Source organism: Chroicocephalus ridibundus, chromosome 3, assembly GCF_963924245.1.
Source record: "Chroicocephalus ridibundus chromosome 3, bChrRid1.1, whole genome shotgun sequence".
NCBI classification, from domain to species: Eukaryota; Metazoa; Chordata; class Aves; order Charadriiformes; family Laridae; genus Chroicocephalus; species Chroicocephalus ridibundus.
This window is the reverse complement of record NC_086286.1, coordinates 112,802,308-112,822,518: the sequence shown is the minus strand read 5'-3', so window position 1 is coordinate 112,822,518 and position 20,211 is coordinate 112,802,308. Positions and strand designations below refer to the sequence as shown.

Below are 20,211 nucleotides of genomic sequence, written 5' to 3'. Positions count from 1 at the left end.
GCCCAGGGAAGTGGTAGAATCACCATCCCTGGAGGTATTTAAAAGACGGGTAGACGTGGTGCTTAGAGACATGGTTTAGTGGTGGTTTTGTCAGTGTTAGGTTGATGGTTGGACTTGATGATCTTAAAGGTCCCTTCCAACCTAGAAAATTCTATGATTCTATTCTATGATTCTATTTCATGCCCTATGCTATTTCATGGGCTGCGGGTCACAGCAACTCGTGCACTTCTCTGAAACAGCACAGAGGTGACGGCGATGCCACTGCTGCTGCTCCACCGCATCCCACCGAAAGCGCCCTCACGTCCACATCACATCTCCAGCCTCCTGGCACAAGCACCCCAGCGGCACCTCAAAACACGCCGAAGCACAAGGGATGCCAGGACGGGCATGAATTTGGCTGTCCTGCCCTGGCAGCCCCAATGCAGGTGCTGGCTCCCACTGCTCAGAGCTGCTTATGTGCTTACAGGCAGAAACACGGGTAAGCAGCTTGCTCCATCAGAGCCTACGGAACCCCCTCAGGAGAGCACCCAAGTGCCGGTTCCCCCCTTCCCCGGCCAGCACCCTCACCTCCAGCTGCGCTCCGCTGGGGTAAAATTCGAGCTACTTTCAGGCACTTCCATACTTTTCTCTTTCATGATGCTCTGCTTTGCTCAGAAGCCACCCGTGTGCCTCTGGCCACACATTACACTTCGGAAAAAGCCCAGCTGGATCAGCACCAGCCTGCCTTCAAGTCTGTCTCCTGCTGTAGGTTAAACATCAACCAACACAACCAGACCACCGTAAGGCTCCATACAGAAATTCTTACACCCTGGAGATGTAACCTTCATACAGGTACGGATCATGTAAATTCCCAAACTGGAATAAAGGACACACCTGTGTTTGAGAAGGTAAGGAGGAATATAGACCATTCAAGCAGCAAAAATGTGATGTATAAACACCTGACACCTCTAAATCCTGCTTGCAAAAGTGCAGCAGGAACCGAGTTTCCCCAAAAGACCACAGGACATTCATGCTTTTGAAAGCACTACCCAAAGGGACTATCCAGGAGAAAAAAAAAAGCACATTAACTCTGGCAAGCACAGTCTGGAGTATTAAGAAGTTTTTTACTTATAACCTATTCAGGTGTTACCTGTAACAACAACACAGGAAAATCCAATTGTAAGCACAAGTTAAACTGACAGTTTAAAATTGCCTGGCCTTTACACACACGGTATTACAGTCACCAACCCCACGCTCCCCTCTGCCCTCAGGAAAAGGGAGCTTGATTCATCTTTCAACATTTCAAAAAGACCGACTGGTGATTCAGGTCCCAATACAGCAATTATCCGCACAAACAGCGTGCAGGTTTATAATACAGATCCAATCGGAGCTGTGGGGTTGGGGGAAAGGAGGGGTTCATAAGCTATTACTCACGAGAGCGTTTTGGCAAAGGCACACAAGATTCATAATTTGGCCTTATAAGACTCGCGGTTTATGGACATAAGCCTTAGTCAGAAGAACCGTCTGGGGTTAAATTAGCTCCCCTTATACATGAAAGGGAAAACATGATTAGCACAGTTTATTAAGTAGGGGATGTTTTCATCGATGAAAGATTTAATTGGGAACAAATACATTTAAGGGGCATTAAATAAGACCCTTTATAAACATTAAATAAGCTTCTTCTGGCCAAAATGAGCATATATTTAATGTAGACACAAGCACAGTACAACACACCAAACCCCAGCTCCGACAAGAAACAAGTGCAGGTGGCTACATTTCAGCTGTACGGACACTTCAAATCAACCTGGGACCATCTCTGTCAAAAGGCACCTTATCTATGGAAAATATATTGATTTAGAAGATGGAGAAGTCCATTAGAGGTTTGGGACATTCAACTGTAGTTCATTAGTCAGTCTGAACACACAAGAGCTCTAATAGCTTGTATCCTGTGCACTAGGGAAATGTAACTAAAGAATAAACTTCCTGAGCAATTAATGGGTAATGATATAATTTGGTTAATCTCATTGGAAAGAAATCTAGAATTGAAAGAGGAAACAGGGGACACATTTCTCTAGAAACAACGAAAACAAACAGCAAAGGGTGCTACATAGCAGAGTCCCAGCTGGCACTCGCCGGAAGAGATCGGCTCCACCAGAGGAAAAGAAATCGCACTGATTTACATCAGCGTGAGAAGTGGCTCTCCGGCTGCAACGCCACAACATCGGCATTTCTTAGCCGTCTCATGCTCCTGCAGCTCTTTACCGATTTAATGTTTCACTGACTTACAAACAAGGACCTAATAAAGTGCATACAAATGAAATACGTGGAAGTCTTGGGTGCAGGCAGGACAAAATCATTCACACGCGGCAGAGATTAGCACAAGTTATGCAGGTCGTTTAACCCTCTGGAAGTTGCATTCCTTTAGATGTACACAATCAGAGCAGAAAAAAAAAAAAAAAAGGTTGTTCTGACACAGAAAACACTTTGCCGCATTGTACAGTGTAGGCTTTTAGTAAAAAATACAGCATAATTTGTCCACATTTTCCCTTAAGTCAAATATTCTTAAAAATATAATATCTATTCCACTATGCAAGTCTCAGGAAATTCATTTTGGTGCAAAGGTAAAGCTTAACATTTTGATGCTAAACCCATACTCGAAGACTGGCCCTGCCAGCTTTAAAATTAAAGCACGCCACACGCTCAGCAAACACAAACTGCTGCACCCAATGCAGAACGAGAACCAACACTTGTATTTTCTATTACTAATTTAATTTTTCCTATTAGTAATTTAAAGAGTGCCTTGAAAGGAGCAGGCTCTGGAAAGTACTCACCACCTATCTTGCAACCTCTTCAGAGAAAGTCCACAGGGCTCGATTGCCTGGAGGAGGAGACACAAACCAAATAGGCTTTACATTACAGCTTTCTTCTAAGTGACAACCTTCCCACTTTTTGGCCTCCCCTGTAAAAACCCATTTTCCCAGTGAAAAAGAAATCAGAATTAATACAAGTATGCAAAAACACCGCTCCAGCCCTTACCCTACACTGAGAAACAACTTTGTTGCCTGCATTTGCATTTTATTATTTGTCCTGATGCAGAAAATAGCACCCATGTTGAAAAATGCAGATTTCTCTCGAATTCAGACAGCAAATTTTCCTGGCATTCAAAAATCTGCTGAAACCACCCTTCCTACTTCAAATCTTTTTTATAAAGCTCCTCTTTCAAAATAAGCAAGTATCAAGTTCAGATTCAGCAGGTTTGCTTGGCTTATTCATACCTCAAAATATTACTATGCCAAGATCTAAAAATAGGAGAAAAAGAAATAAAATACGAGAGAGCCAGTTTCAAGTTTTCTGGAGCCATTAAGCATTCCTCTGAAAGGTTAGGAATCACTTCTCTTTCTGCTGAGCATGCTTCTCGAGAAAGCAGAGTATAATAATTTGCATCCCTTCAGCATCTGCCAGCTGTGAAACCTGAGGGTTCATCAGAGCGTAAGGAGTCACAGACCAGAGCACCAGGAGCAGGCTCACCTGCTCCTGCGATTCTTAATCTCACAAAATCTGTGGATTAGAAAATCGAAAACAAGTGACTCGCTCCGATTCACGCTCTCCCAGAGAGCTGACCGTGATTTCCCCCTCTGCCGAGGCCAGGCACAGCTGGGAAATATTCATCACCTCCAGCCCAACCACACCAACTTCTTTCCTGCCAGACCCTTGTCCAACCCGGTAATCCCACAACTTCTGCAAACAAAATCCCACCAGGTTTGGGACCCGACTCCCAGGTGCCTCCAGCTCACCCCTAACGTACACATTTGGTCTGCCCAATGCAAAAACCCAACCACAGAGATCCCAGACATTACCAAAGCATCTTGATAGTCTCCTTCAACACTTCACCATCCCTTGGTGTTTCTACAAGTAGGAGTTTCTTCCTTTCATGACACCATTCAAACTCATTACCACTTGCCCAAACCCCCACAGACATGGGACAGAGGTTTCTCCCCTCGCAGCAGTCTTCCAGACACGGCAAAACCCTGTGCCAATCCTTCACTTCCTCTCCAGACCAAATACCTTACTCCTTCCCGTCTTTCCTCTTGGGTCCTGTTCTTCAGATCCCCGCTGGCTTCTCTCATTTTCTCCACATCTTCCCCCAGCTGCAGTGCCCCACGCTGGCTCCAATACTCCAGCGATGCCAAAGCCCCAGGAGACACAACACAGGACACCGTGAGTCCCTGCTCCTGTTTATGGAAGACTGTGTCTGCTGTTGTTGAGGCAGGATGATGCTGGCAAAGTGGTGCGTGACCCACCATGATCCCAAGGCGTTTTTCAGCAGAGCCTCTCCAGCCACCCCCCAGTAGCCTGTACAGTCAACTCATTCACCAGCAATAACTGCAAGCCCATGTTAACACCTTCGGGTGTGAATGATGGACGCTCCAAGCTAATTTTCTGGTTTTGTCCAAATCTATTTGAAAATCTAATCCCTCCTCCCAAGGGCTTGTAACCTCCCCTACTTTGGTGCTACCTGTTGAGTCTGAACCAGTATTTTATCAAATGCATCAATCACAATGACCTGAGCCACAGGGTCCACCTCTGGAAATCCCCACCCAATACTTCTTCTAAGCTTGATGACGTATTGGAGCTAAGCCCGGAGCACGGTTAGCACGCCTACATTGCACCATCCATAAGGCAAAAATTTAACCCAAATTTATTTTCCCTGGCTTCCTTCTGACAATATCAAAACAGTGCCAAAAACCTAACTAGGACTGAAGTACATCATATCATCTGCCTCTCCTTCTATCCACAAGGCCTATTACCCTGCTGTAGAAGGAAATGAGGATGTCTGACATGATTTGTTCCAGACTAATCCATGCTGACTGTTACTCAGAAGCACCCAGAAGATACCTAGGTGGGAAGTAATTTATTAACTTCCAGGAAAATACCATCATAAAAGTCTGACTTATTGTACTGCAATTCCAACTCCTCCTTTTTAAAAAGTTTAGCACTATATTTTTTGCCTTTTCATTCTTATGGAAACCTCACAAATTCTCCACAAGTTTTCAGAAATAATCACCCAGAAGAAATTGAAAAGAACCCAAGTCAAGCAGCCAGCTGAAACCCAGCTCCTTCTACAAATCATGAGAGCAAAACAAGTGTCACGAAGGTGAGGTTGGGGCATCCCACCCTGCTGTGGGGTCAGCAGTCACCCCTTGCAGGTGCCCTCTCCCCTGGCCACTGGTGGTGCTGGTGACCAGCTTCTACTGAAGACCAACCCTGGCACATGTGTCCTCCCAACATCTGGGGGGTTGTTTTCAACACACCCTTCCCTAAGGCCCAGAGAACCTGGAAGAAAAAATAAAGAAAAAGAGACCATCCTTAAGCGAGTGGTCCCTAAATGGTTCTTTTTCTATTTTATCCTAGCACTTCCCTCATCAGTGCAGATATTAACTACATCAGTCTTCTGCTCATAGGAAGGAAGATCCAAGTCTCCATGAAATTTTCTATTACTCTTGAGATCCCTAGGCAGACGCTCACAAATGTTGCAACCTTGCAGCAACACCAGCATTTAAACAAGTAATTTTAAAGTCAACATCTTTTTAGGAAGAAAACCTAGTATCCTTATTTTATACAGCGATGGATGTTACCTCTCCAAGCTGCCAACCCAACGAAACCTCATGGAAAGGCAAGGTAAGGATTGAACCCAGCCAATGGCACAATAGGAGACACAACCCAGAAGCTCTTCTGATTTCTATTCCGTGTTGGTGGTACAAAACTGTTGTGCCTTCCTCATTCAACAGACCTTACAGAATAGTGCAAGATTATTTCGTCATATTTATACGTTCAAAATAAATGGCATTTCCCAGTCCTTGGCTAGATTCTGGCATTCCAAAAGACTTTCTGGGGAAAATAATGGCGACGTAAATTCTTATAATCACATAAAACCTTTGCTCCAACCTGATGGAATAGAGGGTAACCGGACAGCACATGTTAATCTCTATGTTAACAGCACATGAAGTATTTAAATCCACTGCCAATTAAAAGTGAAGTATAATTGAATTAGCAGAAGCAACTTATGGCAGAAATTCAATTACGAAGCAGAATTAAAGGAAGAGATGTCAGTAACTTTTGGAGGCTGGGCAGGAAGAGGCGAGTGCATCAATCTACTATTTTCAGAGCTGCCAGCAAAAAGCTTAAGGAGGAGACTGATTCCAAAGAATCATTTGTAAAGATCCTCCTTATAAAAAGAGCTTCACTGGCAGACCGGAGAAACCAAGGTGACAAATGGGTTTTTGCAGATCACACTTTGATCTATCTGGAGGGGTAAAACTCCCTCCTGACGGTCACACATCACCCACCCCTGCCTCCCCCGCAGGCCCTGCAGCCCTGCCACATCCTGCAGCGTCCTCAGACCTGCCGTAGCTTGCACCAAAACCCTTGCAGACACCTTTCTTTTTCTTTTATCTTGTTTTCCAAAGTGATTTTAACCCCATTCCTTTCTTCGAGTCATAGACATTATATATTAAGTAGATTACCTTCTATGTGATGGAGAAGCCTCGAGTCTCGTGGGCACTTTTCTTCCTTTAATGGCCACTATTTTACCCTGCCCTGTTCTAGCCTCCATTTGTTACCCTTTGGCTGATACTATCCTTAATCAATGTCGATGCTGATTACCGATAAGGCCCTCCCACACCTCCAAGGTTCAGCTTTCATAACTGCATTAAGACAAATCGATACTGTTATTAATGTTGCTACGTTTGTGGATGGTGTGACCTGCCTGCAAACACCGCTTGGCAGCCGTGGAGATAAATCCCAGCGTTACATGAAGTCTCTGCTCTCCCTTATTTGCAAGTTATTTTTCAACTAGATTCTGCTATTTTATAAAAATGTGTTATTTTTTTTTTCCTTTTTCCTTGCAAATGCAAACTGGTGAGGGCTTGTAGGACAGACAATTTTGCGGTCCCCTTTACACGTGGGTAGCAATAGTCCATGGACAGCCAAGAAACTAATTGTCCCATCACTTGCTATGCAGTTGGGCTAGATCCTCATTGTAGGTCCCTTCCAACTGAACTATTCTATTCTACTCTAATTTTCCTCCAGCCCCCCAGCCGGCCAGCTCGTCACCCACCACTGCACCCCAGCTTTGGCTGTTGCACTTCTACACATGCTTGTGGATGCATCCAGACTGCATATGCAGTTGTGCCAGCACTCGTGCCGGGGAGCAAACTGCTGTGGAGTGTGTCCACCCAGCCCTTCCTCCATGGCACAATCTCTTCCCACTCACCTCTCGCCCCCTTTCTCCTCCTCACCTCACACCAGGCCCGTAAACCACCATGCTTGGAGCCTACCCAGCAGCTCTGAAACTCCCAGAGGACTCTGTCCTCCAGGCTTGTTTTGTTTAAGGCCCTTACATCCCCGAAGCGGCATCGGTCAGTTCACCCTGTCCATCAAAAGACTGTCACCACCCAAGCTCATTGCCAAAGTCCCCGGGATCACCATCCGATTACCGCTTGGCACGGTTCAGAGAGCCCAGATGCCACCACAGCCCTGCTTAGGCTCTTTCCCTCAGCTCCCTGGCAGGTTTTCCAGCCCATACTGAGCTCCAGGGTGCTACAACTACAGATTTAGATGGTGGCTAATGTAAAAGCTAATTCAAGTGTTCTCCTCAATACCCTGCTCTGGCTGTGGTGCAGAAGCTCCTCAGGCAGTGCATCCCCTGAGGGGCTGGTACTGCTGAGGGAGGTTTCTGTTGTGTCAACAGACTAAACTGCTGTCCCTCCTCTCTCTGCCTTGGATAACTAGTGGCACCTCTCCCACTACCATTTCACCTAAGCGATGGGCTTGCCACACCCCGCAAAATTATAATCCAACCATGGCAATGGGAAACTGATGTACAGAGACCCTGCAGCCTCCCCAGGAACATCTCAGGAGGCGTATGGTTAAATCAGAGATTGAATGTCGCTCCCTCCAGCCCCAGGTCATCAGCTGAGCCACAAGTGCATCCGCTCTGGTAGCAGACAGGAGATAAGCCCTATCTATGCCTGCTTCCAACTGTCACCACCACCATAACAACAGCGAATCTCAACTTGAACGCATCAAGCTGGACATATGCACCAAGATGGTCACACAGCCCAAAAACGCTCAGTGAAAGTTGCTGGCAGCCACCATAGTGAATCGCCACTTCTCAGAGGGGAGACTGTAAGCAGAGGGCTGCCAGGGCATGAAGGAAACACCGAGCACCAACAGTATCAGGAAACAGCAACAGAGAGGAGTTCAAAACACCCCTCGGAGGCCGTGTTTGCTTAGTTGGAGCATCTCCTGCACCTACTGATCGAACAAACTTGAGCTCCCAAGCTACTTTGATTTCTCATGCCGTAAAGCAGCCTGCATTTTCAGAAGGTGTCCAACTCCTGCCAGCTCTCTGCCTTCAGGCTTTCTCCCTCTGCAGTTTATTTGGACAATTTTCAAACACAAATTTTTCCAGCCGGTACCTACACCTGCTCACGAAGCCACCCTGACACTGCTTGGTGAATTTAACCTGTAAGAGTGAGGTGAAAAGCAAAGCCAGGTCCACCTCTCAGCAGAGAAGACAGAACAAAGCATGATGGATGTTGTACCATTAAAAAAACCCCACAAAACAGAACAGGGAGAATGGGGCTGCTGGGTGTTGTGAAGATGGTGGTGGAATGTCTGCCTCAGCAGAAGGTTGTTTTCCTTCCATTTCCCTTGGCACTCAGGTCTATCAGGTAAGTCAACAAGTCCTAAAAGCTCGACAAGATGTTTGCCTGGGTCCTTAAATGTAAACTCTCCAAGTGAGTAAGAGACCTACGTCTCTGTCTGGAAGACTGTTTGTGACTTGTGCTCCTACCCAAGCAGGAACATCATGCCTGAGCAGAGAGACGTCAGAGTTGGGCTCACAGGAGTCACAGAAATCCTACCAAATGAACGCATCTACCCCTTTGGTTTTTTACTGTGGAATTTTAGGAAACACTGCGCACATCTGCACTGCACGTCTGCCGTGCTGGAGCTCTCTTTACAGCACAGAAACGCTTGGAGTACAATCCAAAAAGCTTGGACCTAAATTGGCCAGATCTAGAAGGTTAGATCTACAGTGAATAACTGTTGTTCCACATCTCCAAAAAACCCCACTTTGAGCATCCCCAAAGGTTTATTTATTGAACACATCTGCAACAGAGCGGTTAAACCATTGACTGAAGAACAGCCTGAAGTGTGGGTACAAGAGCCTTATCTCTGGCTGATGCTACCGTAACACAAACAGTTATCCCTGCCAGATTCGGGGTTAAAACAGGGAAAGCAACAGAAACCGAAAGAAGCCCGTGCAAAGGAGAAACATGCACGCCAACAAGGCCTGTCATGAAATACATCCTGGGCTACACTGCCGCAGATTCATCTCGCTGGAGGCAGAGGCAATTCCCCCCGCTTCGGAGAACTTTTGCTCACTTCATGCCAAAGCTGCAGATTGTATTTCTGCTTTACGACGTCGGTTTTGGCTCCAGCCCCTCCTGCTAACAAGACCCTCCCACCAGTTGGCCAATAACCATTGGCCATGGAGGATGACCATGCCGTGATGCTCCGCTTCAGAGGGGTGCGGGAAGCTGTATAAACATCTCCTCTGCCCCGTTCAATCAGTAATCAACATCCGCAGTCCTTAGCACAGTTTTACACAAGCAAAGCTATTTGGCCTATTAAACACACCCCAAACTTGGGTTCCATAAAAGCAACCAAAAGGAAACCACAACAGGGTAAGGATTTTACAAATTCAAGGGTAAGCAAAGGCTTTTTCAGGACAGCACTAGGGCTGAGACTAGAAGCCAAGCTGGGTGAGCTGATGTTATCACAGAACTGATCGCCGGAGCAAACTGCATAAGCCCAAGTACTGCACTAAAATCCCCTAGAAGTGGCGCACGCATGAAAGAAGGAAAGGAAAGTATGGAAATTCAAAGACTCTGCCAAGTAAATGCATTACCTTTTATTTAATCTAATCTAAAGTGTCAGAAAGAGATGAATTATTCTCACTTAAATATTTTTCCCTTACTGAATCACAGGGTTGTTTTGGTGTTTTGGTTTTTTTCTTTTTTTTTTTTCCAAAAAGACTGCAGACAAATGCCACATACTGCCTGGTCTGACTTGCACACATGTGATCAGCCTACAGTTAAAAAAAGGGATACAGGCAGCTGGGGACAGGACGGTACCAGTTATTTACTCTCTTTCCTCTTTTAAACTTTTTTTTCCAATACAATTAACTAAATCATGTCATTACACATTCCTTGTCCAGGAAGCTTCTCTCTCCCCTTTTTTAGCCTCCTTTTCAGTTGCATTTCCCTGCTTCACAGGATGCTCTAAACTAAACATTACGCGCAAGTTACACGATAAAGATTTGGGAGGAATGGAGTGAATAAGGAAGGTCATGGGAAGGGAGGTACCTGCTAAAATAAGATTTGCTAAGCGGCTACGCGGGACACACTGTCGACTGCCTTTTATCGAAGGAGATCGCAAATTTTTATCAGCTAAAGTATCAGCTGGAGCAACGTAACAGAGCAGTAGTTGAAATAGTTCAAAAAAAATTTCCAAGGACTGAATGAAGCCTGAATTTATTCAAAAACCAAATTACAGTGATAAATGCTGTTATGGCACAGCCAAGGTGCCTCATATAACCTTAGCCCTCTCTGCATATTGAGGCTCTTTTACGCTACATAAAACCACACTCCAGCTACAGAATATGCAGCTGCGTTTAAATTGAGTTTATCACAAACTAGTGCTCCCAGGCAGATCATTTATTCATTTAAAAAAATTTACACATTCTCATCTTTATAATTACAAGGGGAAAACCACCTTGAAAGCAAAGCAAAAACCAGATGCACCGGTGTCTTGTTAACCTCCAGAGAGCTGGAAAAGCAACGTTAAGAGCAAAACTTCCTGCACACATCCATCACAGCTTTAGAGGCTGTAAAATATCAACCTCAGGTGACAAAAGTTTGTTCCAGGAGGCTGATGGTCTTCCCTGCTGTGCCAGGACAGGCTGCCGCTTGCCCGCAGGCAGCCCTCCTGCACAGAATGATAGAACTGTCTGGGTTGGAAGGGACCTTTCAGATCATCAAGTCCAACCATCACTAACTCTGACAAAAACCATCCCTAAACCATGCCCCCCCAGCACCATGTCTACCCGGCTTTTAAATACCTCCAGGGATGGCGATTCTGCCACTTCCCTGAGCAGCTTCTTCCAATGTTTGATAACCCTTCAGTGAAGAAATTCTTCCTAATATTCAATCTAAACCTCCCCTGGCACAAACTCGAGGCTGTTTCCTCTTGTCCTATCGCTTCCAAAGCTTACCTTGGCACAGGCTGTCCCAGCACAAGGGGGGGACGTGGAGATGGGGTTCAGCCAGCAGCAGGGCTGTCTGAAACACAGCTGGGTGAACCCCTCCTCGGCAGCGATGGAGACACTTGGGTGACAGCGCTGGAAGTCCCCTCCTCTTTATACTGGGCGGGAGCCATGACCTACGTGAAACCAGGTACCTGGAGAAGTCTGACTGGTCTACACTTGAAGTCTACTGACTTGAAGTCTACACCTTGGGATCTGTCACTGTTGCTACTCTGGTTAGGGATTTTTCCCTCTCCGTCCACTGCTGACTGACGTTAAGAAATAGATTTAAATGGAGGCCGATAGCGGGAAGCAGGATCCTGGCATCTCCATGGCTTGGCGTGGACACTAGGGCGAGCTGGGGGAGGAGAGGAGATAAGTGGTGGCAAATGGCCACCCTGCAAACCTTGTGTCACAGCAGCCACGGGCTCCGGCCAGAGCCGCAGAACCTGGCACGGCGATGTCACAGACAGAGGTGGCAGCAGTGGCACCTGCGGCACTGCTCTGCCCCATCACCCACGTCTTCCTTGGGTCAGAGTCCACCCAAACACCAGGCACGAGACAACAACTGTGCTCGCACGGGAAGCAGGAGGCACAACTCTACACCCTTCCTCCTGATATTTAAAAAGCCACTGATGGTTTGTCTTTCTGTCTAATGACTGTTAGACATTAGTCTGTCTAATGACTGTTAGACCAGGAGCCATGCTCGCTGCAAGCCCCTGAGCAGCATTAATATTCAATACTCAGCCCAGCCTTTTGCATGCGTACAGCTCAAGAATATTAAAACTACCCCCAAAATGTTTCTTGCAATGCAGAGCATTTTTGTTAGAAACAAAAAAAATGCTCCCTACCAAGCATAAAAAGCCATCAAGCCCACTAACGAGGCATACAAAACCCCAGCGCCGGCAATGGGCACCAAGCATCTGAAAACAAAGCTTGGCACCAAGATGCAGCTAACTCGAAATGTTCCAACACAAATGGGACTAACGAACACCTGGCTGTGAAGCTCTCGGTCCTCAGAAGACGATGGCTAAGCCAACTGAAGATCCTTGAACCTGTCCTGCAACAAATCAGAGCTCTGGAAATGTCCAGCAAGGGCACCTTCACTTCCAAACCACGCCTTCCGAGTTACACCCATAAAAATGAGCACTCGGCAAATTCACTTGTTGCTGGTGCTATTGGTTCGTAACAGCTTGCGTCACTTAAGGGACAAGACTTCTGGAAAGCTGCAGCACACACCTTGCGAACAGCTTGCCAACAGTCCCCATCAGGGGCCGTGAAAGGCACGGGCAAACACCAGGAGATCCAAGAGAGGAGAAATGGCAGCCGGTGCGGCTGAGAAGCTCAGATCTGGCAAAACCCCGCATGCAGCCGGTCATTTTGTCAGAAGAGAGAGCCCCTCTGTCAATGAGCACAGCAATTCCTTTGGTTCTCTGCTCTGCAGGATCCAGCGGTACCTCGGCAGGCATCGGTGATGGGATTTTCTTCTGCAAAGACTCCTCTCTTCCTCCCGGCTGGGTAGGGAGACGTTCCTGGAGTCACAGATTCCTCCTCCTGCAACCACAGGCTGCTTTGGAGGGCCGTTCACAATCTGAACAGGACAAGACAGACTCGTTGCTTTTTCATGAAGTGCCACCAGGGTCAGGAGGTTTCCCATGGGGGCAAGCCTAGCTGGGCCAGTCAGCCTGCAGGTTCAGGACATCCTTAAGGAGATCAGAGAGGAGGGCTAGAGGATTAATTAGAAAATGAAGGATTGTGTTCCCTCACTTTGCATATCTCCTGAGAAAAATATGGCTCTTAGTAACAGAGCTTTAGGGCCAGTTTTAGGAACAAATGCCATTTTAAGAAGCATGACACGAGCAGAACAGAAAATTGTGGCTGGAGTCTACAGAGCCCATTCTCATTTGCTTTCAGATCATTACCAGAGCTCCAATTACCCTCAGCTGGAATGAAACCCAATTTCCATTTAAAAAAAAGAAAGTAAAAAAATAAAAAAAATCTTCTGATACATCTCCTGACAATCCCAGAAAAGCCCCTGACTGGCCCAGGCAGAGCTGCTGCTCCTGGGACAAGCATGGAGGAGCGCAGCACCCCAGGGCTCAAGCTGTGCTCCCCAGGGGCACAGGCACACGAGAAGTGACCCAAATCCTGTCCTGACAATGGGCCACAGCCATCACTGAGAACACAACACCCAGCAAACCCCATGAGCTGCCAACAGCAAGGTGGACAACTGAAAGGAAAAGGTCTCCCACAACCGATTTCAGTGGGTTTGCTCCTCATCAAACCTAAGCCAAGGAGAATCATTTGCCATGGGATTTGGGGGAATCAGGCTCCTTACACCAGGGACAGGCTTGGCCTGCCACCCTCCACTGGCCGTAACCATCCAGGCTCCACTGCACCGAGCCAGGAGAGAGGTTGGACACAGGCACATGCTCGTTCCCATTTAAATGGTTCTGGCTTTCGGAGACTGTCAAGTCTCAAAAGGTGACTGTCAAGTACCTGCATTTCCAACCCCCTTTTTGTCTTGTGTAAGTGCCTCCTTTAATGAACTCTTACACACAGGAGCACCCATTTTATGGAAAGCCCCCCAGAATCCCTCTGAAGCCAAGCTGACATACATGAGCTCAAGAGCAATAAAACTCAGCCCAGCAAAACTCAAAGTAGCATCTAATCATAGAGGGCCTTTTACGCTTTCTTCTCCCCTCTCCTCCATACAGCAACTGCAGCTCTCTCGGTATAAGAGCTTCAGGAGGACAGACACCAGGGAGAGGGAATTAAGAGAGAGGTGACACGAGACAGAAGAGTATTGACCGTCGAAGAAAAAACTCAAATTGGAACCTGGAAGGAACAGCAGAAGTCCTGGCTTGTTCCCGGATGGTGCTTTGACCACTCTGTGGAGAGGACTACAAGAGGTCAATGCCCACCAGCCAGGCAGCTCCTGCCAAGCCCGTGTTCCCAAGCCCAAGATTCAACCTGCTGCCTTCCCTTCAGCTCCGGCGAAGGCGATACAGCGTTTTTCAAGCGTCTTCTAACATATTTTACGGATGTTGCTTCTAGGCCCTTTCCTAAGCGCCGCAAAGTACGCTTGCTTCCTTTTGAACCCGCATTTCATAATTAAAGTCAGCGCTAATGGTTAGGTATCCGCGAGGTCCTCCCTTGAAACTCCCACTCCCCTCTCACGCGCAAGCAGGTGTCACCGACCAGCCCCAAATTGTCCTCCAAAGAAAAGTCTACGTTAAGTTTTAAGAAAGACAGAGCGACATCTTTGGAGAAACACCATTCACCTGCTAAAAAAAAAAAAAAAAAAAAAAAAAGAAAAGAAAAGAAAAGAAAAGAAAAAAAAAGCACTTCACTAAAGAGAAAAAGGAAAGGATGCCCGGCAAATGCTAACCGGCTTTGACGGCGGCTATCTGCAGCACGACCAGAAGCAGCGAGCTTTCTCCCCTCGCACCACAGGCGAGCTGCCAAGAACAGAGCATCCTGTGCACAATGCCCTTTAGAAAGCGGGGGGGGGAAGAAACCTGAAGAAAAAAGAAATAAATAAATCCTGCTACCTCTGAGGGAGGAAAAGCATCCCTTCTGCACGGAAACCCAGACTGTGTGGCGCAGAGGTGAATGAGAAGCAGGACGAGGAAGGCTTGCAGCACGCCCACGCTGGCTCCCGGCCCCCCAAAGGCATTTCTTTTCCTCCCTCCTCCCACCGCCGCCACCCCCGCCGATTCTAAAATGACTGGCATCAGCCACGTGCCAACATTCAGGCATCAGCAAGATGTATTTTCTTGTCCCGCGCCCGAGCTATACCGTTCATCACATGCTTGTATTTTCAAGAAATTACAAGAATTTGGGGATTGCGCACCAGAAGACACACACACGTGCGCGATCCCTCTCCCCGGGGCACTCAGCGTGAGACGCTCCTTGCGCTTCCCCTGGTGGGAAGCGCGTTCCCGATGCTGGCACGCTGCATGGTTGGGGAATCAAAAACAAACCCCTCTGCCACTCTGACTAGTCCGTCGGTTAATTCGTTACGATAAGCCCATTGTCCAAAACAAAACCATAAATTTAATTGCTAAACCAGCCGCCCAAGTTTCGCCGTTGCTCTTGGCAAGTGCGTCAGGATCTCAGCACACCTCATTTTCAGCAAGCACCTCCGTAGGTGCGAGCCGTGCCCTCCACCCTTGGAAGTCTCCAGGTGTCCCTGTCACCCAGATCCCGTGCTTTCCAACCCAAGTGGATATTTAAAGGGATACCATCAGCTCAGAACGCCTCTCTGAATACACTGAGATTACGGCAGCCGAAATACTAGCAAGGAAACTTGTTTTTCCCAGTTGTCGAACACGCATTTATCCAGCTGCACCCTCTCCTTTTTAGGCAGCCTGATCTCCCTTGAAAAGAGAAGGCAGAAAAAGAAAATAAGGTTAAAACATATTTGTAGATGTCACCAAAAAAGATGGCAGAAGGTCTCAAAGGCTTGTGCATGAACTGTATGTAACTATAGCTACATCTAACTTTTGTCGCTGGGGTTTTTTTGCCCCCCCAGCCAGATTTGAGATAGATTGTGTCGCTTGATACAGGCTGTTCGATCATTGGGAAACATGCAGAATGCAAGAGGAGGGAAAAGGTGACCAGGTTGTAGCGGGCGTCTTCTGCAGGGAATGCTGCTGGCGTGGGTTTCCAGGGAGAGTTCCTTAAACTACTTGCTGCTTTCTTTGACTTTAAAAAGATACACACCTACAGGACAAGAAACATTGAAATAGCCAAAGTACCACCACTGCTCTCTCTTCCGCCCTGGTAATTCTCAGGTATCTACAAACCTACTGTGCAAATTATATGCAGCATTTCTTAATAATAATAAAGGCTTATTTCATGCGGTGCTATCCAGAAGAACCACAACATTTCTTAGATTACGAGGTGGATCCGCTCCCCCCCACACACACACCTCCAGCTCCTGCCTTCTAATTCCAGCGCAATCAGTGCAGGAGAATGCATAATTCATCCCGCAGCCGATCCTATGGGTCTCCCAGTCATTAAGCAACATGACACCGAACTTCCAGAAAGGTCACATTTCCAGGAGGTTCAGCTGAAGAATGTTCTCTCCATTGCAAGACTCAGGGAGGTAAGGTAAGGAGCTCCTTCATGGAGTGTTTGCCCCCATTGTTTAAGGATCCACAATTAATTTGCTATTGGATCGTGACAATAGGCAGGAGATATTTACCAGGGGAAGTCAAGAAATGCAGAAATCAATGGGTTAATTAGCAGGTTAGCAAAACACAACCGACTGGAGAAAGCTTTTATAGAGCAAAGGGGTGATGAAGTGAAGATAATTGTTTGCATTTGTTATACTCTCAGGATGGGAGAGGATTATTGGAACAACGGAAATTTCAGGCATTGATTTAAAACATTTTCTGCTCATTAAAGCTAAACCCCAACAATTTTGCAAGAGCAAATCCTTCCACGATCCAAGGGTAGGTTCCCACACACTACAGTAATACAGTCAACATGAGCTAAGATAAATCACCTCTTGCCAAAAGAAATTTAACTTCGGCCTGAGTTAAGCTCCATGAAGATGCTGAAGTTGGACCCAAACTGTTTCCTAATACAGACAACGAACAAAGAAACTGATTCCACACACAGACATTGTGGGAAGCATCCTAGGAACATGAGGAAAAAAACATTTTAAAAAAAAAATAAAAATCTGTTTTTCTTCCATTCACTGGAAAACATATTGCATTTGTTACCGAATCTGACCTAAAAGTCATGCTTGAAGAAAGCATGATCTTTGGAAAAGTGCGAGATCCTCTTCCCATGAGTATCAGTGCATCTTGCGTACGCAGACAGCGCTGCCTCATTCCTTACGGACTCACACCACTAACAGCAAGGAAAAAAAAACCCAACAATATAGAATCTTAATTCAGATTGCCCCCTTGGTCAATCAGCATTCTTGTCTCACTCACGTCAAAGTAATCAACGCTCAAAAGAATATTGTCTTACTTGGAAAAAAAAAAAAAGTATTTTTAATTGTAACCATTTCTAATTTTTTTTTTTTTTTTTTGCAGAGTTATAATCAAGTGTAATGGTGCTTAGGCTACAAACTAACCTCCACCGCTAGCTCCCAACAACTGGCCCGTGTTATTGCCGTTGCCCATGAGCTCGGGTGGCAGAAGGAGGCACCCCGGTGCCAGCCGTGACACGGAGCGAGCAGAGCATCGCCTGCACCCACCCAGCGACAGCCTCCTTCCGTAACTCGGAAGGTTTGTCTACACTTACCCAAGTTCCTGCCGGTGCAGGCATCCAGCTGCAAAAGCAAACCCCACTCCCGCAGACTCTTCTCACCATTGCGATTCCCCGAACAGACTAAACCATGCCAACAAAAAGCTCTTTTTTTGCCAGCATAGCTGACGCCTCGGCAGAGCTGCTGCCAGCCTTGCGACAGCCACTCTACAGCGGCACACGTTTTTTTCCCCCCCTCCCAGTTTCCTACACTTCCACCTCTACACAGAGAAACCCTAAATTTAAGGCAAGAAACAAAGAAAACCAGAAAATAGGTGTCAGGAAGAGGCGACGCGTGCCCTGCAAGCTGGCCAGCATCTCCCCACCTAACCTGAGGGAAGATGCGGGGAGATCATCTGCCTTTTTCCCTGAGCCTCACCACCCCAGATGAAATCAAACATACGCAGTCGTAAGATCCTTTCTCCTGGATTGAAGGGCTCCCGATCCAAGCACCTGAGAAGAGTCGAAGCACTGGGAGCGAGGTGGATATTTCACCCCGGAGCAGGCAGAGCCCCACGCGGCTCTGCCCCAGGCGGCACCCCCTCTATGGCTCTGCTCCCCAGCCAGCACCCGATGATGCTGGGGGGACCCCACACAGGACGGCGTTACTGTGGGATGCTGAAATAACCCCCCCTGGTCTTTGCTGGAGTTTCATCTCGGGCAAGAAAAGCTTTTGAACCCGAAACCACGACAAATGGCTCCTATTGGGAAAACAGCGGAATATTCTGGGGAGGGAGTAACTGATTCCTCCTTTCTCCCCCCTCCCCCCCCCCCAGAAAATTTGATCTCCCTACCAGATTTTCACTTGTGAATGGGATTACAGGATAAAGCTCAATTCCAGTGCTCGCCTATAAGTATTCCTGGGAAATAAAGGTATAAATTACCCAGCTGCGAGCCAGGGACACAGACCTACCGAACACCCAGCTGTTCTTCTCAGCAAATCTTTCATTCCAGATGATGCATTACGCGACCTTTTCCCAAACCGAGCAGAAACTTATTTGCATGGAGACTTACTTGTAAACGCTCTTGCCTTGTTTTATTCCCGATTTCTTGAGATTCTCAGTACCCCGGTGGCTACTGCGTGCCGGAGCCCTGCGCTCCGGCGGGTCCACCCGGCAGCCCCGATGCAAACCAAGGCTGGCAGATGCCTTCGCTGCCACGACCTCCCGGGAGCAGGGTGTCCCCCTTTGCCCCGGGTTCAGGGGACAGGGGTGACCTCGGCCACGGCCATCCGGCCTCCGGCACGACCGCAGCCATCTCCCAGGGGAGGAGGCAGCCAAAAAAGCCTACTCACCAGAGGCAAAGGCCAGCATTTTATTTTTCTTTCTTTTTTTCTCTTTTTTTTTTTTTGGAGGCCGTTTGGGAAGGTGGCAAATAGGAAGTCCGGATCTGAAGGAGCTGACTCAAAGCGCCCTGCAACATTCATGCGGCGGGAACTTCGCCGGGTAAACCATTAACCACCATAAAGCAGAGCTGCGTAACTCCCCTCACCGCCAGCCGAGACCCGCACACGCCCCGCACACACACGCGAGCCCCATGCGGACGGGTGCCCGCACGTATAGATACCTACGGATTTGCAAACAGATACAGATACAGAGAGAGAAATGCGCAGAAATACGCCCAGATGTGTTTTTTCCGAGGGCAGGGGAAGGCGCTGGCACTCCCCCCTGCTCGGGGCGAGGCGGGCGCTGCCACCGCAGCCCCGCGGCCGCGGGAACGGCTCCTCCGCATCCCCCGACGGCTCCGCTCCGCGCCCCGCGGAGGGGCGGAAAAGAGGTGCCCGGACACCTCCGCCGGGATCTTTCCAACCCTCCCTCCCCCAAAATCCCCCCGAAAAAAGCCGGAATCCCCACACACACACACACACACACAAACTCCGCTTTCCTCCAGTCCCCGCGGAAGGAGAGCGCAGCGCGGTTTTCCCGCAGCCCCGCCGAAGTTTCCGCGGGCGGGAGGCGGCAGCGGGGCAGCCCCCGGCCCCTTACCCGGCTGGCGGAGGGGGGGTCCCGCGGCGGCCTGGCACCGGCTGCGCGGCGGTTGCGCGGCGGCTTCCTGGGAGCTACAACTCCGCGGCGGCGCCCGGGCGAGCCGCGCTCCTGCGGAGCGGCGGCGAGCGGGGAGGAAAAGAGGAAATGAGCGGGAGGCGCATTGGAGGGAGGGGGAGGAAGGAGCCGTCGCCGAGGGACCGGGGAGAGCGAGGGACGGGAGCTCAACTTCCCCGGCGGGGCAGCAGGGAGGCGGGGGGGGGAGGCGGAGCGCCGCGCCGCGCACCGCGCCGCTGCTCCGCGGCCTGTGCAGCGCCCGGCCCCGCGCAGGGGCGGCCCGCCCGCCACCGCCGCCGCCGGCGCTCCCGCCGAGACGGGCCACTTGGTATCGCCCTGCCCGCCTCCCCGGGCCGCCGCCGCCGGGCAGGAAGAGCGGGGCTGGCGGGGCAGCGCGGAGAGGCTGCTCCACGGGGCTCCGCGCCCGCGGGGGAAACGGGGTGGGGGTTGAGACCGCACCGCCGGCGCTCGCTGCCGGCCTGGCCGGCAACGCGGGCGTGGGCACGGGGAAAGTTTGCATTTTTCGGGCGTTTTTTCTTCTTTTTTTTTTTT

General features: G+C 48.6%; 1 protein-coding gene across 4 annotated transcripts in view; it reads right to left on the bottom strand.

Annotated features, from left to right (window-relative positions):
* HPCAL1 (hippocalcin like 1) overlaps positions 1 to 19,872 on the bottom strand; it is a 68,744-nt gene extending 48,872 nt beyond the window's left edge. The window contains exons 1-2 of one of the 4 annotated variants that reach the window (XM_063330467.1): positions 19,603 to 19,871; positions 2,811 to 2,857 (exon numbers count right to left, since the gene is read on the bottom strand). The gene's annotated coding sequence lies outside the window, so the exon portion shown is untranslated. Of the gene's footprint in view, positions 1 to 2,810; positions 2,858 to 14,904; positions 14,969 to 17,614; positions 17,718 to 19,602 lie in introns of those variants that run through there. The other 3 variants (XM_063330468.1, XM_063330469.1, XM_063330470.1) reach the window with 3 other exon arrangements.
* Positions 19,873 to 20,211: the final 339 nt, after the last annotated feature.